At 38.8% G+C, this 15288-nt stretch overlaps 1 pseudogene; it reads right to left on the bottom strand.

The window, feature by feature from the left end:
• Positions 1-14507: 14507 nt before the first annotated feature.
• LOC121442833 lies at positions 14508-14984 on the bottom strand (annotated as a pseudogene).
• Between the last annotated feature and the right edge of the window lie 304 nt (positions 14985-15288).

The following is a 15288-nucleotide window of genomic DNA, read 5'->3' on the forward strand; positions in this document are numbered from 1 at the left end:
TGTTGTCTTATTGCTATTGCTAGAACTTCAAGCACTATATTGAAGAGGTATGGAGAGAGTGGACAGCCTTGTCGTGTTCCTTATTTTAGTGGGATGGCTTTGAGTTTCTCTCCATTTAGTGAGAAGGGGAGGATGATTGGGATAAAGGAAGGTTGGATAGGAGAGCAGGGAAGCACAAATCTTAGTTAAGGGAGCCACATTAGGGTTGGCAAGAGACTTGAACCTAGAGTAGCTCCCAGGAGCCCAAGGCGATGTCCCCAGTTAGTTCCTTGGGCAGCTGAGGATAGGGAACCTGAAATGACCATATCCTATAGCAATACTGACGAATATCTTGCATATCACCTTAGAACCTTCATCTGGTGATGGATGGAGACAGAGACAGAGACCCACACTGGAGCACCAGACTGAGCTCCCAAGGTCTCAATGAGGAGCAGAAGGAGGGAGAACTTGAGCAAAGAAGTCGGGACCACGAGGGGAGCACCCACCCACTGAGACAGTGGAGCTGATCTATTGGGAGCTCACCAAGGCCAGCTGGACTGTGACTGAAAAAACATGGGATAAAACCGGACTCTCTGAACATGGCGAAAAATGAGGGCTGATGAGAAGCCAAGGACAATGGTACGGGGTTTTGATCCTACTTCATGTTCTGGCTTTGTGGGAGCCTAGCCAGTTTGGATGCTCACCTTCCTAGACATGGACGGAGGGGGGAGGACCTTGGACTTTCCACAGGGCAGGGAACCCTGACTGCTCTTTGGACTGGAGAGGGAGGGGGAGAGGAGTGGGGGGAGGGGGAGAAGGGTGGGAGGAGGGGGAGGGAAATGGGAGGCTGGGAGGAGGCGGAAACTTTTTTTCTTTTTCTCAATAAAATATTAAAAAAAAATAAATAAAAGAAAAGTCAAAAAATATTTCTTAAGTAAAAATTAAGAAATAAATAGCCACTATCAGAAAGTTTTTGGGCATTAGATTATCTTCTCATGATTTTTTTCAGAGATTGAGAGTATACCCTTTACTAAATTATGGAAATACAAAAATAAAATACAGGAAAAAGTGATATTTTTTCTTTTGGCACATGCTTTTCTTCTCTCATACCAATCTATAGTGTTTGAATTTTTTTGCTAGTAATCTTGGGACACTCAGAGTGGATTTCTGATTTTCCAGCTGGTTGTTTGTTAGGCTTGCTTGCACAGAAGGTCAGATTGGCAGGCTGAAAGAGGTTGAAAGGGGCTTGTTACTTTCTGCTTTGATCTTTTTGTGTCCTCATTTCTCCCATGGCTCTTTACCCCAACACAGGCATTTGGTGATATTCTATAGTTTTATAATTCTGCTCAAAACCAGGCTCTTCATAAAGAAAATAAAATCAACAAAGGCAACAATCAAGGTCCACTTTTATATAAAAATTATACCCTTTCTCTTGTGTTTTTTTAAGAAAAGCATCTAAGTCGCACTGGTTTGGGTTTTTTTTTTTTTTTTTTTTTTTTTTTTTTTTGCTATATAAACAGCATTTATTAGAGTAGCTTACAACTTTTGGCCCAACTATTTCAACAATAGCTGTCTCCCCATAGAAAGGCCAAGAATGCAGTATTTGTTCAGTCCAGGGTGCTAGATGTCTCAGTTGGTCTTCAGTATATGTCAGAATCCTAAAGAAGTAGTTTCTAACGCCAAAGAAGAAAAAATAGACTTGCCATTGAGAATGAAGGCAAACAGGCAAAGTGCAAAAGCTTCCTTTCTCTATATCTTTTGCATAGGCTGACACTAGAAGGTATGGCCCAGATTTAAGATGGGATTCTCTCACCTCAAAAGATCTAGATTTAGGATGGGTCTTATTACTTCAAATGATTCAGTGGAGAAATATTCCTCACAGGTGTACCTAGTTGCTTGGGTTTTAGTTAATTCCACATGTAGTCAGGTTGACAACAATAATAGGCAGCACAGAGTGTGACCTGAGAGTTGTAGATGGAAATAAACCTCTGCTCCCAAGCTGCTTTGGGTCATGCTGATCCATCTCAGCAACAGGAACTGTATGCAGTTGCATAAGGCACTGGGAGATAATTGGTTTCATGTTTGGACTTGTAACGCAGCAAGAGCATCAACATCTCTGCACTTGTACTTTTTGCTTTTACCGTTCTTCAGTAAATTGTCCATCGGTCCTATTATATGCCTGCTGTGGGAGCACACTGGAGTCCACACCTACACCATATAGTCACAGCAGAGCAGGCAGCATTGTTGAAATACGGAGCGGCGGGCTGTGTCCCGCCACCCGGCTAGCTTTACCCGAAATAATTACACGGAAACTGTATTCTTTTAAACACTGCCTGACCCATTAGTTTCAGTTTCTTATTGGCTAGCTTTTACATATTGATCTAACCCATTTCTATTAATCTGTGTAGCCCAAGAGCTGGCTTACCAGGAATGATCTTAACCTGCGTCTGTCTGGAGTGGGAGAATCATGGCGACTCCCTGACTCAGCTTCTTTCTCCCAGCATTCCGTTCTGTTTACTCTGCCTACCTAAGGGTTGGCCTATCAAATGGGTCTAGGCAGATTCTTTATTAATAAGAAATCACTCCCACATCATTTCCCCTTTTTCTGTTTAAACAAAAAAGAAAGGCTTTAACTTTAACATAGTAAAATTACATATAGCAAAACAGTTATCAAGCAAGAATTACAGTTACAATATTTATCTATTTTATCTTTTATCATAACTAAGGAAAACTATAACTATCTATTCATTCTTCAACTCCATCAAAGACTCCAGAAGGATATAATACTACCTAAGTAAACAAGAAATAAGAAAACTCTAGAAATGACAGAGACATCTCGCTGCCTGTACAGTCACCCAAAGTTCCTCTGTACCATTGGGGCATCCATCTTCAGCCTTCAGACCCAAAGTATCCAGCAGACATTTCCATGAAGCAGGAAATTCCAAAGACAGTTCAGTCACTATCTGCTGTGTCCTGCAGAATGTCTCGCAGACTCTTTCATGAGTCATGAACCCCGAAAGACCATCTCACCTTTAGGCAAGTTCAGCAGTCCTCTCTCTGCGGGTTCTCTGTGTCCATTTTATGCAACAGTCCAGGCAAGAGCAGTTTCTTGCCCAAATGGCTATCAAACTCCATAAGGATCCTCTTCGATGCCCATCTTCCTCTCGAAGTAGATTGGTGCTGCCAGGAGCAGACGTGTCTCATTGTCATGAAAAGTCCTAAGTTATTAAAATATTTTAAATGCCATATTCTGTAGCCTTTGAGTGATATGAAGAATGCCTATCTGAAATATATCTCTATATATCTAGAAAATCTAAGTAACATGACTACAAACTTGACTATTATAATTATCCATCAACAACCTATATTTCCTAATTATACATTACATTTTAAAAATGAACTACACAATCACACCTTATTCAAGATCAAAAATACATATACATATAACAAAATTGACCTTAAAATCCATACCAATGCAAATTATTCATACCTATATCATATCCCCCTTTAAATGTAAAAGAACATTTATAAACAATATTTTGGGAACATGGGCGCCGTTTTTTCTCTCCAAACTGCTTCCTGCTGAATGGGGGCGTCGTTAATTAGGTCTTTCATGGTATAACCTGTGTGCTAGTTTCATCTCAGTTGGCAGTTGAGCGAAGCAATTTTCTGAAGATGTTCACAACAACCTTTCAGGAGGGCGTGGTCTATCATACCAAATTGTAATAGAAGAAATCCACAGGGTTTGGTCCTCTGTGAAAACAAAAGAAGACCCTCTCCAAAGCATCATATTCTTAAACCCAAATTTTGAAATCGTAATACCCTTATATCCATTATGGTTTAGCTTAGCAGCCCATGTAATGAAATGTCTCTCTGTACTTAGCTCCTTTACAGTCAAAAATTTTAAAGAAAGCACAATGTACATAATCCAGACTCTCTGTGAATTTTCCATTTTTATGTGGCTTATTTTTCTTTATTTCTTTTAATCTCTTAACTATCTGTACTCTGTCTCTTTAAAGACTTTACCTTTTTTTTTTAAACCATTAACTTTATTCTCTATATTCTTTTTCTTCTCTCTCTCAAGCCTACGTACATTTATCCAACAGTGTGGTATTTTATGTCTGAATCTGTTTTATTGTGAATCTCTAACATTTTTTTACTATCCAGGAGCATTTCTTAAAATGTTAAGCAGTTCTTAAAAACTTAAGTTGCACCATGTACAGGTAATACGGTACCGCCTGTGTCCTGCCCAGTTAAAACCTTAACTGCACTGTTTTTATGGTAATTACGGTAGTTCCTGCCTGAGACCAGCACAGTTCAGCATGGCAGAGCTGAGCCAAGCCGCTCCTGCCTCAGAGCCATTTGGTGCCCCTGAGCCACACACAGTTCCAGGCACACAGCAGTCCACATTGCCATCAAGCAAGCCGTAAAGCTTTACTCCAAATGCTCAATTCAAAAGCTCTGTCTCCCACAGGAGCCAGACAGAGATTGCAATGGCGGCACAGCCCAGAAAGCCGGCATTTTAAAACAGCCAGTTTTTTTCCTGCTGCTGAGTCAGGACAATTTCTTTGAGGCACGCAACCCACAAACAGCAAAAAGCTGTCTTAAATTCTCTCTCTCTCCTTTTTAAGTCCTCTCAGGTTTTACGTGGAGTTCATTAGCACGTTGGGTACCACTCTGTTGAAATACTGAGCGGCGGGCTGTGTCCCGCCACCCGGCTAGCTTTACCCGAAATAATTACACGGAAACTGTATTCTTTTAAACACTGCCTGACCCATTAGTTTCAGTTTCTTATTGGCTAGCTTTTACATATTGATCTAACCCATTTCTATTAATCTGTGTAGCCCAAGAGCTGGCTTACCAGGAATGATCTTAACCTGCCTCTGTCTGGAGTGGGAGAATCATGGCGACTCCCTGACTCAGCTTCTTTCTCCCAGCATTCCGTTCTGTTTACTCCGCCTACCTAAGGGTTGGCCTATCAAATGGGTCTAGGCAGATTCTTTATTAATAAGAAATCACTCCCACATCACAGCATAACATAAAAACTGGGGCAAAAAAATGTAAGTGGGAATCTAAACTATTGGCAATAGACTCAACAGGGCCATTGAAAAAATGAATGTGTAAATTTGTGTAAGTATTGTGTGTATGGGTGTATTTTGATAGTCAGTAGATACACAGAAATATGTTTAAATTTTCCCTTATCGATTTTTAGATAATTCATGTCATTCTCAGGGTTGCATAAGCACATAGCCTTTGCATGACACTTTTTTTCCTGTAAAAGTTTATGTGAACAGTTGCTGAATCAGAGAGTGGGGTATGGATAACCATTAGAGACTTGACCACTGCCTTATTCTCAGTACAGATGCTGGAAATTTTGGATAAGCCCCAAATCCAACAATACTCTTTCATGTAGAAGTTAGTAACTGTAGGAGGCATGCTATTTCCGGAAATATGTTTCTCTGGTTTTGATTATCTAGCTCACCCTTACTTACAAGTTTAATATCTATTAGTATACTATCCTTCTAGAAATAGGGATAATTAAGCCAGTCACTCTAGGTGACTATGTGATATAATCACTTGATATTAAGAAAAACTTTCTGAGATCTGTAAGCAAAGGATTTTAAGCAGATGCAAACTGTTATTATCAACACAATCTTCACATTTCACTGAGCTATGAAAAATGGCATCACAGCGACTATTCAAATACCGATAGAAATCTACCCTGTGTATCAGCGATAGAATTTGTAGAGAATTTCAACATATCTTGGGAAAATTATAAGGGCAGCTAATTGAGGTATCTATATTATCAGTAGTATTACTTCCATGATAAAATACTAGAACAAAAATAATAGTAGAAGAGAGAATACTATTTATCTTACAGTTTCAGAAGGATAGAGTTTATCAGAGATAAGATCAGAAAGAAGAGAGACCAAACTTTAGTAACACACAGGGAGCAGATGAAGAGAACTGTAGGCAAGGCAACACTATGAACCTCAAAGCTCACCCAGGTGATTCACTTCCTCTAGCAAAAGTATCCTTCCTGAAGAATGCTTACCCTCACCAAACAGCATCTACGACTGAGAACCAAGTGTTCAAGTACATGAGGCTTTGGGAGACTTTTCTTCTTTTATCCACCACAATATTGATTTCACTTTTCCTAATAATGCAATTCAGCTTTTGTTCTAGCATTGGGTATTTTAAAACATTTTGCATTTATTTAGAAATCGCCTCACGAACACCAGTTATTCATTGACAACATCTAGAAACATTACATTAATTTTTATATACAAGCCTCTACATAAAATTGCATTTGAATTTATCTGTTTATCTCTGTCAGAATTATAAAAAGTTGTCTGTCAGGCATCAGCTTTATACATTTGAACATCGAAGGTCACTGTCTATTTTAATTGTTAGAATAGGCTAGCGAACATTTTTTCATGGAAATTCTTAAACATTATGGTGGAGGAAGGAGGAATCTTTGTGGAAAGATAAAGAAAATCTGTTGAATGGTAGCAACTCCTTTTCCTGGCCACAGACCAAATTGCTTCCTTGATCGCTATCAGCATTCATAATAATTCCTGTAGCTTTTGAAATCTTAAAAAGCAAGTCTACAACCATATTTCTTGCCTACAGTGAGTAAGTAGCTTTATGTACACAGATGATTACAAATATATCTTTCCAACCTCTATTTCCAGAGAAAAATATAACTTTCTCCCTGGCAATTTGAAGAGCTGTGTTGTGTAGTATCTTACAGTGAATTACAATAAAAAGCAGAAGTACAAAAACATATCTCTTACTAATGTTCCCATGAACCATGGTGCTTCACAGTGAGTGTTTGGCATTTATGTATCTATGGTACATAGATATTCTACAAGCCTAGACACTAGGGAGAAATATGCTCAGTGGGTGTGCATGCATGTATAGTCTCTATTCTGTTTATAAACAGACACGACACATGGTAGTATTACATGTTGCTATAGTAATCTAGAAAACACGTATTCAGATCACAATATTCCCTGTTATGACTAATCATTTATGGATATTAACCTGTCTCTTTCTTTCTTTCTTTCTTTCTTTCTTTCTTTCTTTCTTTCTGGCATTTTGAGACAAGGTTTCTCTATATAACCACTCTGGCTGTTCTGAAGCTCACTCTGTAGACCAAACTGACTTCTTTTCTCTGCCTCCTGAGTGCTGGAATCAAAGGAATGCCACCATGACCTGGAAACCTGCCAGTTTTGACTGATCCATTTGTGTTGGATGATTTCTGTAACTAGACAGCAGTATTACCTATTATTCCTTCAATTTTTTTCTCAACAGACATTTATAATTACCACATATATCATGTACTGTATAAGCCTCTGGGGACTCAGGACAGTTAAACTCAAAAGCCTTGTAGTTTTCTGAAAAGAGATAATTCATTAGCTATTCATTGACACTTAAGGAATAATCAAGGAAATGAGAAAAAGATACCAGGAATTTTAAAATGATGAATATCAATACTTACATGTTTCTAAAATCACACATCTCTGGGATTGTGGTTTGAAGGCTTAGACAACAATGAGGACACTAAGAGAGACTTACACAGATCTAATCTGCTTGGCAAGTCTCTTGCCAACCCTAAAATGGATCCCTTAATGTAGGTATCTTCTTCCCTGCTCCTATATCCACCCTTCCTCTATTTTCACCCTCCCACTTTCCCAAGATCTTGCAAGTCCTTCCCTTCTCCCTTCCCTCTCCCCCTATTCCCTTCTTCCCCCAACCTCACCCCCACCACCATGCTCACAACTTTTGTCCTGCAATCTTGTTTGCTTCCAATTTCCAGGAGGATCTATATATGTTTTCCTTTGGGTTCACCTTGTTATTTGGCTTCTCTGGTCTTGTGAACAATAGGCTTAATGACCTTGGTTTATGGCTAGAGTCCACAAATGAGTGAGTACATACCATATTCATTTTTGGGGGTCTGGGTTATCTCACTCAGGATAGTGTTTTCTATTTCCATCCATTTGCATGCAAAATTCAAGATGTCACTGTTTTTTACCACTGAGTAGTACTCTAATGTATAAATATTCCACACTTTCTTTATCCATTCTTCCATTGAGGGGCATCTAGGTTGTTTCCAGGTTCTGACTATTACAAATAATGCTGCTATAAACATAGTTGAACAAATGCTTTTATAGTATGATTGGGCATCTCTTGGATATATTCCCAAGAGTGGTATTGCTGGATCCTGAGGTAGGTTGATTCCGAAATTCCTGAGAAACTGCCACACTAATTTCCAAAGTGGTTGCACAAGTTTGCATTCCCGCCGGGCGGTGGTGGCGCATGCTTTTAATCCCAGCACTTGGGAGACAGAGGCAGGTGGATATCTGTGAGTTCGAGACCAGCCTGGTCTACAAGAGCTAGTTCCAGGACAGGCTCCAAAACCATAGAGAAACCCTGTCTTGGAAAACCAAAAAATATATAATAATAATAATAATAACAATTTTGCATTCCCACCAGCAATGGATGAGTGTTCCCCTTACTCCACATCCTCTCCAGCAAAGGCTATCATTGGTGTTTTTGATTTTAGCCATTCTGACAGGTGTAATATGGTATCTCAAAGTTGTTTTGATTTGCATTTCCCTGATCACTAAGGAAGTTGAACATGACCTTAAATGTCTCTTGGTCGTTTGAACTTCTTCTGTTCAGAATTCTCTGTTCACTTCAGTGCCCCATTTTTTAATTGGATTAATTAGCATTTTAAAATCTAGTTTCTTGAGTTCTTTATATATTTTAGAGATCAGATCTTTGTCTGATGCGGGGTTGGTGAAGATCTTCTCCCATTAAGTAGGATGCCTTTTTGTAGTAAGAGATTCTCACCAGAATCTGAATCATCCAGCACTATGATCTTGAACTTCAAACATTCAGTATTACAATAGAATATTTTGTGTTGCAATAACCATCCAGTTTGTGTGATTTTGTTCTGGGAAGACACCCATAATGCAGTGAACATAACGAAAAAAATGGTAGACTGGATTTGACATTCCCTTGACCCACATATTCATATTCTGTTTACACTACTGGGACCCTAAACTAGTAATGGTTTCATTTCAGTTTGAAATTAGAAAATTAAATTTATTGCATGGTGAAAGTATAGTCAGTGTTGAGCTGTGTGTGAGTGTGTGTGTGTGTGCACGTGTGTGTGTGCACGTATGTGTGTGTGTGTGTGTGCATGTGTGTGAATGATGGGGGAAGAGGGAAGGAGGAGAAAGAGAATAAGAGAGAATAAAAAGAGTGAAAGAGAGGGGGAGAGAAAAAGAGAGACCGTGGTCATTCAGATCCTTTTCCTTCTAAATGCTCTGATTCTCTGGGTCATAGCACACAAATCAAAAATTGAATAGGAAGCTATAGAATCAGTGAAGTTGTTAAATGTCATCTAGAAGATAGACACAGACTTCTTACTAATGAAAAATTTTTGGTCTTCACATTTTCCAGTCTTTCTCCTCCAACCACCATTTCAAGATATTTAGTTATATATCAGAGAAGATACTTTTAAATCAACAACTCAACAAGATTCATTTTGAAAATATTAAACACATTGGAATGTCAGGCTAAGAAGACCGTCCAGGCACACTGCTGAATTTGGATACCCTGGAAGCCCAGCTTGCACTGTTATTTTCCACCTTCTTGTCCAGTGTGTGGGCATACATTGTGTGCTCCGTCTTTTATATGTAGTAGCGCTAGTCAATGGGAACTACTTACTCTGGGGTGTTCCCCTTCAGACCTCAGATTCGCTATATACCACACCTAAACATCAATTTCCAAACACAAAAAGATCCAATATGAAGCAAGGCAAAGAGATAAGATGACTGAATCTGAATGAGGCAGAAACAGCAGAAAAAAAAAAACTTCTTAAGTATTAATTTTAAGAAGGAAAAGGAGGAGGGAGGAGGTCCCTGTTAGAATGAGCTAGGGTGGGTTGGTTAAGTTTTGATTGAGTATGTTAATTAGGGTAGTCAAATGGACATTGCTGGTGTCAAACCTTGATGCTATGATAGTTGGACCTTGATGGTCAGTCTCAGGAGTGAGTGTGGCATAAGAAAGTGGACAAGGAAGAGAACAGACATGGTGGGTATCTTTAAAATGTAATCTAACAGCTTAGCAAGGGAGAGGCAAGGTAAGACCTGCCAGTACCGTGTTTCCCATGCTTAGGACTGCTGGAGCGCATCACTTGTTATTTGACATAACCACTCAGAACCCTTCAGTGCTCTAATCTTTTAATGAAACTTACTTAACAACAGATTCCTCTTAATGCTAAGGAAGATGCCAACCAAACTAAGCTCTTTGGTATGGATTCATCAGTTTACCCTTTTGAAATCCCACCTGCTGTGTCACTGGAAAAAAACATTCTTTCTTCTGTTCTGTTTTCATTATGACAAAGAAAAACATAACATGTGACTATTTCACTTAGTATTTATAACCAAGTGGCCACTCTGGCTAGGAAACAAAACAAAACAATTTAAAAAAAAAAGGAATTATTTTTGAAGTTTCTCTTTTGCCCAGCATTGAGCCAGCTGGCCTGTCTATTTTTCATAGGCAACCAGAAAGGATGAAATGTCTATTTCACCCATCAGCTCTATGCTGTGTTGTTTTAACATCTGGAGAGGAAATAAAACCTCCCTCGTCCTTCTCTCTTCCTAAGTACCACACCTCTTCATTTCTGTAGGGGGAAAGAAAGAGTCTTTGTTCATTACAAAGTGAATAGCTTTGAAAGCAGTTATGCCATAATAGACAAAAAAAATATTTCTTACTTGAAAAAAAAACATCTAAAAAAAACTTACAAATTTTTCTAAAGGTTAATTGGGTGGCATCCTAGAATAGCTTCCTGTACGTAGACTCAGGTCATTTGTGGCTCAGAGAAGAAAACAGAAAGCTGCTTTCATGAAACACTCAAGGCTTAATTTCACTCCAGTTGCTCAGACTTTTATGAAGCCTGCTCCGAGTGTAAGAAGGCAGCATTCATTGAATGCAAAGGAACAGAATTGGTAGAATGGGCTGAATTTGAGGATTAGAAATTGAGACTATGAGAAACACATTCGTTTTGGTGAGGCAGATGTTTATCCAGGTTTAGGACATCAGAGTCTGTTCCCTTCAGAAACCTGCATGCACCATGAAAGATTGCTTTCACCCTGTCTTAAGATCACTGCATTCAATTGAAACCTGTGGCTATTGAAGCAAAAGATTTTTTTTTCAAGTCTTTAATTAGCTGGTCAAGGAGAATTGTAACACCTGTTCTGACTTTCGTGTAAACACCTGAAAAATAGATGGCACAGAGTAACAAGAAATGATGGCTAACGAGTTATAACATCATTGCCCAGTAGCACAGAATGAAGCATAAGCCATGTGGAGCCAGCTGAAGAAATACAAGAACAAAAGGAAGCTACATGGATGGATGGAGCGTTAAGAAAATTAAAGCAATAAATACATGACAAGATGAAATCAAAGGTGTATGATAAAATCCCACTCACACATACATATGCTATTTTATGTGTATATTTTATATAAATATATACTGATGTATTTAGGTATATTCAATTGTGTAAGTATATATTTAAATAGTAATTCCATAAAATGATAGTTGAAAATTCACATGTACTCAATGACATAAACAGAAATATTTATATTGACAAGTTAATATCATACATATACAGGTGAGTTTTGTATATAATGTATATCATAAATGGTCATTCAGAAAAAAACATAAGTGGAAATGAGTCTATAGAGAGACTTCCCTTTGAGACAGAGTTTTGGGACTGGATGCAGTGGGAAAGAAAGATTCTTTTTCTACCTTACAGACTTTTAGGTTGTTTCATTTTTAGCTCAAATATGGATTTTGTAGACTGTAAGGCCTCCTCCCAAGGTTTAAAAATATGAGCAGTAGCTATTGTTCATGTACTGTTTTTTTGTTTTTGTTTTTTAAAGAATTCCCAGCCAGGCGGTGGTGGCACCTGCCTTCAAACAGGAGGCAGAGGCAGGTGGTTCTTGGTGAGTTCGAGGCCAGTCTGGTCTACAAGTGCTAGTTCCAGGACAGGCTGCAAAGTTACAGAAAAACCCTGTCTCGAAAAATAAAAAACAAAGCAAAAAACAAACAAACAAAAATGGGTCACTTTGGATCACTTTCTTGAGAGTTACAGGAGTGGAATTTGTTATCCATCAGTGATACTCTCTTCCTGAAACACAATACAGTCTACCGTCTTGATTTGAGGTATCTGTTAAGTATCTATGCATTGTTGTGTGTGGTATTCATCTATGTGTGGGTGTACATATGTGCAGGTGAGATGCCAGCCCCTCAGGCTTTTCATGTGAGTGCACAGTATCTGAACTCTGGTCCTCAAGTTTTTGTAACATTTAACTTCTTACTGGGTGGTAAAACATGCAATGTGCCAAGCATTCTTTGAGTGAAGTAAGATCTCTATGTGATTTTGTTTTCCTTGTCTTTTCACAACTCCAGATAATTGTGTTTTCAATTGTCATGTGTGTGGCTTAGAAAAATATAAACCCATTCAAACCTGTTAAATTTGAAATTAAATATTAATGACTCAGCCACAGCAAAGGCAAACTGAGGTGGAAAGCATGCTTCATGATAGTGGATTAGACTACCATAGCCTAGCTAAACTATAAATCTTAATCTCCCCTTCCCAAAGCCACAATTGACACAGAGAATATTTGCAGGTCTCACAATAATTGCAGTTCAATTCCCGAATCATAGCTTTTCTCAGCTAAAAATTAAGTTCTCAAATCCCGAACCTCGCGTAGTAGATGGTAAGTATTCAAGCAATCAGTGGTAACTAGACATTTCTTAACTATGTTTTTAAAATGTACTTAGTCCTTTCAGTTATGACTTGAAGTGTTATTTATCAAAAGCACAATGAGAGGTTATCAAACTCTCATTTTGGTTAAAGAAAGAGGAACATTACCCTCCAGAGATAAATCCTTCAGGAAACTTTACAAAGACTTTAAGTAGATTCTACCCCACTTATCAATTGCAGTTTACAGAATGCACTGGCTGCCTGGGTTTAGAAAGAAACCAGGGGATGCAGCTAAAATTGAGGTTGATGACTTGTAGAGTGGCTGAAACTTCTGTTCTACCTTTATGTGTTCACACGCCTTAGACACTAAGTTTAAAACTAGCAGTATTTATTGCTAAAATTTGATGTTGTTTTGAACTGTTAAATAAATAAGTAATGTTTTTAACTTTGGGAATATTTCTCTATCACAAACAAAAACAAATTTCTCATTTATCTTAAGAAGTGCATCTGTTTGGTGTCAGCATACTTTTCTGTTTTTATTCTCAGTGTTTGCAGAAAGCCAATTTTACAAGTGATTATAACCAAAAGTCTGAGAAGCAATAATCTATTTTTTATTGTTTAATTAGTTTTGCCTTTTTCAGACACCATTTCACTGTGTTGATAGAGATAGCTTGACACTTACTAAGTAGTTCCAGCTGGCCTTAAATTTATGGTGATCTTCCTTTGTCCACCACCATTCAAGGCTATTTTCTTTGAATTAATCATTGAGTCTGCTGTTACATTCTTTCACCTAGCATTGTGGTACATGGTTACAATCATAGCATTTGGAAGGTAGAGATAGCAAAATCAATAATTCAAGATTATATTCTGCTATGTAGCAAATTCAAGGTCAGTCTGGGCTACACGAACTCTTGTTTCATAGAAACACATAAATCTAGTGAGGTGGTATGGCAAATGAGACTCTTGCTGTGCAAACATGGGAACCAGAAACCATGCAAGAAGGTAAAAAGGTGGTCATGACACCATGTGGTCATGCAGATGCTGGAGAGGGCATGGTGTGAGGAGAAACAGAAAAATCCCTGAAGTTCGTTGACCGACCAGTCTATCTATATCAATAAACCTCAGGCCGAGGAAAAGAACTTGTCTCAAAAATAAAAGTGGAAGGAAAGATATGCAACTTTTGGCCTCGGTACATATGTGCACTTGCCACCAACCCCATGCAGACAGGCATACTCACATGCCACACAAATACAATACAGCAAAGCAGTTTTTAATTGAAATTATTCTGTTTTCTATATCTTCTGGGGTTCATAATCCTTTTCCGCTCTAGAATGTAAGGTTATTGAGAGCAGGGACTTTACCCTGTCTAGCTCACTCTTGTATTCTAGCTGAATGCATGTGTGTTGGCAGATATCTGTCCTTGTGACAAGATACCTGATAATAAAAACAAAACAAAAACTTCTTCCAAATAAATTTTTTTTTTAACTAGGCAAAGAATTTTATTAACCCTTTTCCAAACTTTATTCCCAGGCTTATTCAGCTTAATTTGCTGCAAAGAATGAATTGTGTTTACGCAAAAACTGAAAAGAGCTGCAGTGTCCAAGGGGCTTGGGCTTAAAAATATTAGCGATCTAGATTTGATCAGATCAATAAACAAAAGACCTTTAAAAAGCAGCCATGATATAAAATAGCAGCTCCTGTAACTTCTGCAAGTGTCAGTTCTTCAGAAGTCTCCTCCATTCAGTTTGCCTCGTTCTTAGAAGCCTCATCAAAATTCTCCACCAGGTCTGGACTTCATCATCATCATCCTCTCCAGTAGCAAGGGGTGTTTTTCCATCCACAGATTGTTTGGGCAGAGCTTCAGCCAGTCTCCTTAAACTAGTCAGACTGTCTGCCCCAAGCTGGTTTAGAATGCTGGGAAGCATTTCTCTTAGTTGTTTTGTCTCGGAATGGTGAAGGTGTTTGCTGCCAGAGACGCCTGAACTTTAGGGTTGTTAAAATGGATCACTGTTCCTTGGTTTGTAAACATGTTCACCTCTCAATACCAGAGATATTGTTCACCCCTAACTTCTTTAAGGAGAATTGCAGTTTTTTATCATCTGCTGTGGCTGTTCTGTGAACCACCTTCTTCTTTCTGCGAGCAGTTCCTTTCCCACCATTGCGCACTTGTGCCTGCAGCTTGGCCAGTTTTTCCTGGTTCATGATCGTTTCTTTCATCTTGTCAGAGTGGAAATGAGGCTGCGCGGGGGACTAGGGTTCGCACTCAGGGGGTCTCGGGGGGACCAACTGAGATAAGGCTCATACACGCGGGGACGCAAGATGGCAGCTAGAGGGCTCTAAAATAAAATTTTAAGTGGCACACGATTCCAGAGGTTTCTGTTCATGGTCGCATGTCTCTATGAACTTGCAACATGGAGTCACAGTGTGTTGTAGTGGGTCATATGGGAAAGGGTATTCATACTTCGTGTTGGCCAGGAGACAAAGAGAAAGAGGAATGGACCTATGGTGATAATATTCTTTG

Source organism: Microtus oregoni, unplaced genomic scaffold, assembly GCF_018167655.1.
Source record: "Microtus oregoni isolate MIOR12 unplaced genomic scaffold, Mior012 000002F_ref0000024, whole genome shotgun sequence".
NCBI lineage: Eukaryota > Metazoa > Chordata > Mammalia > Rodentia > Cricetidae > Microtus > Microtus oregoni.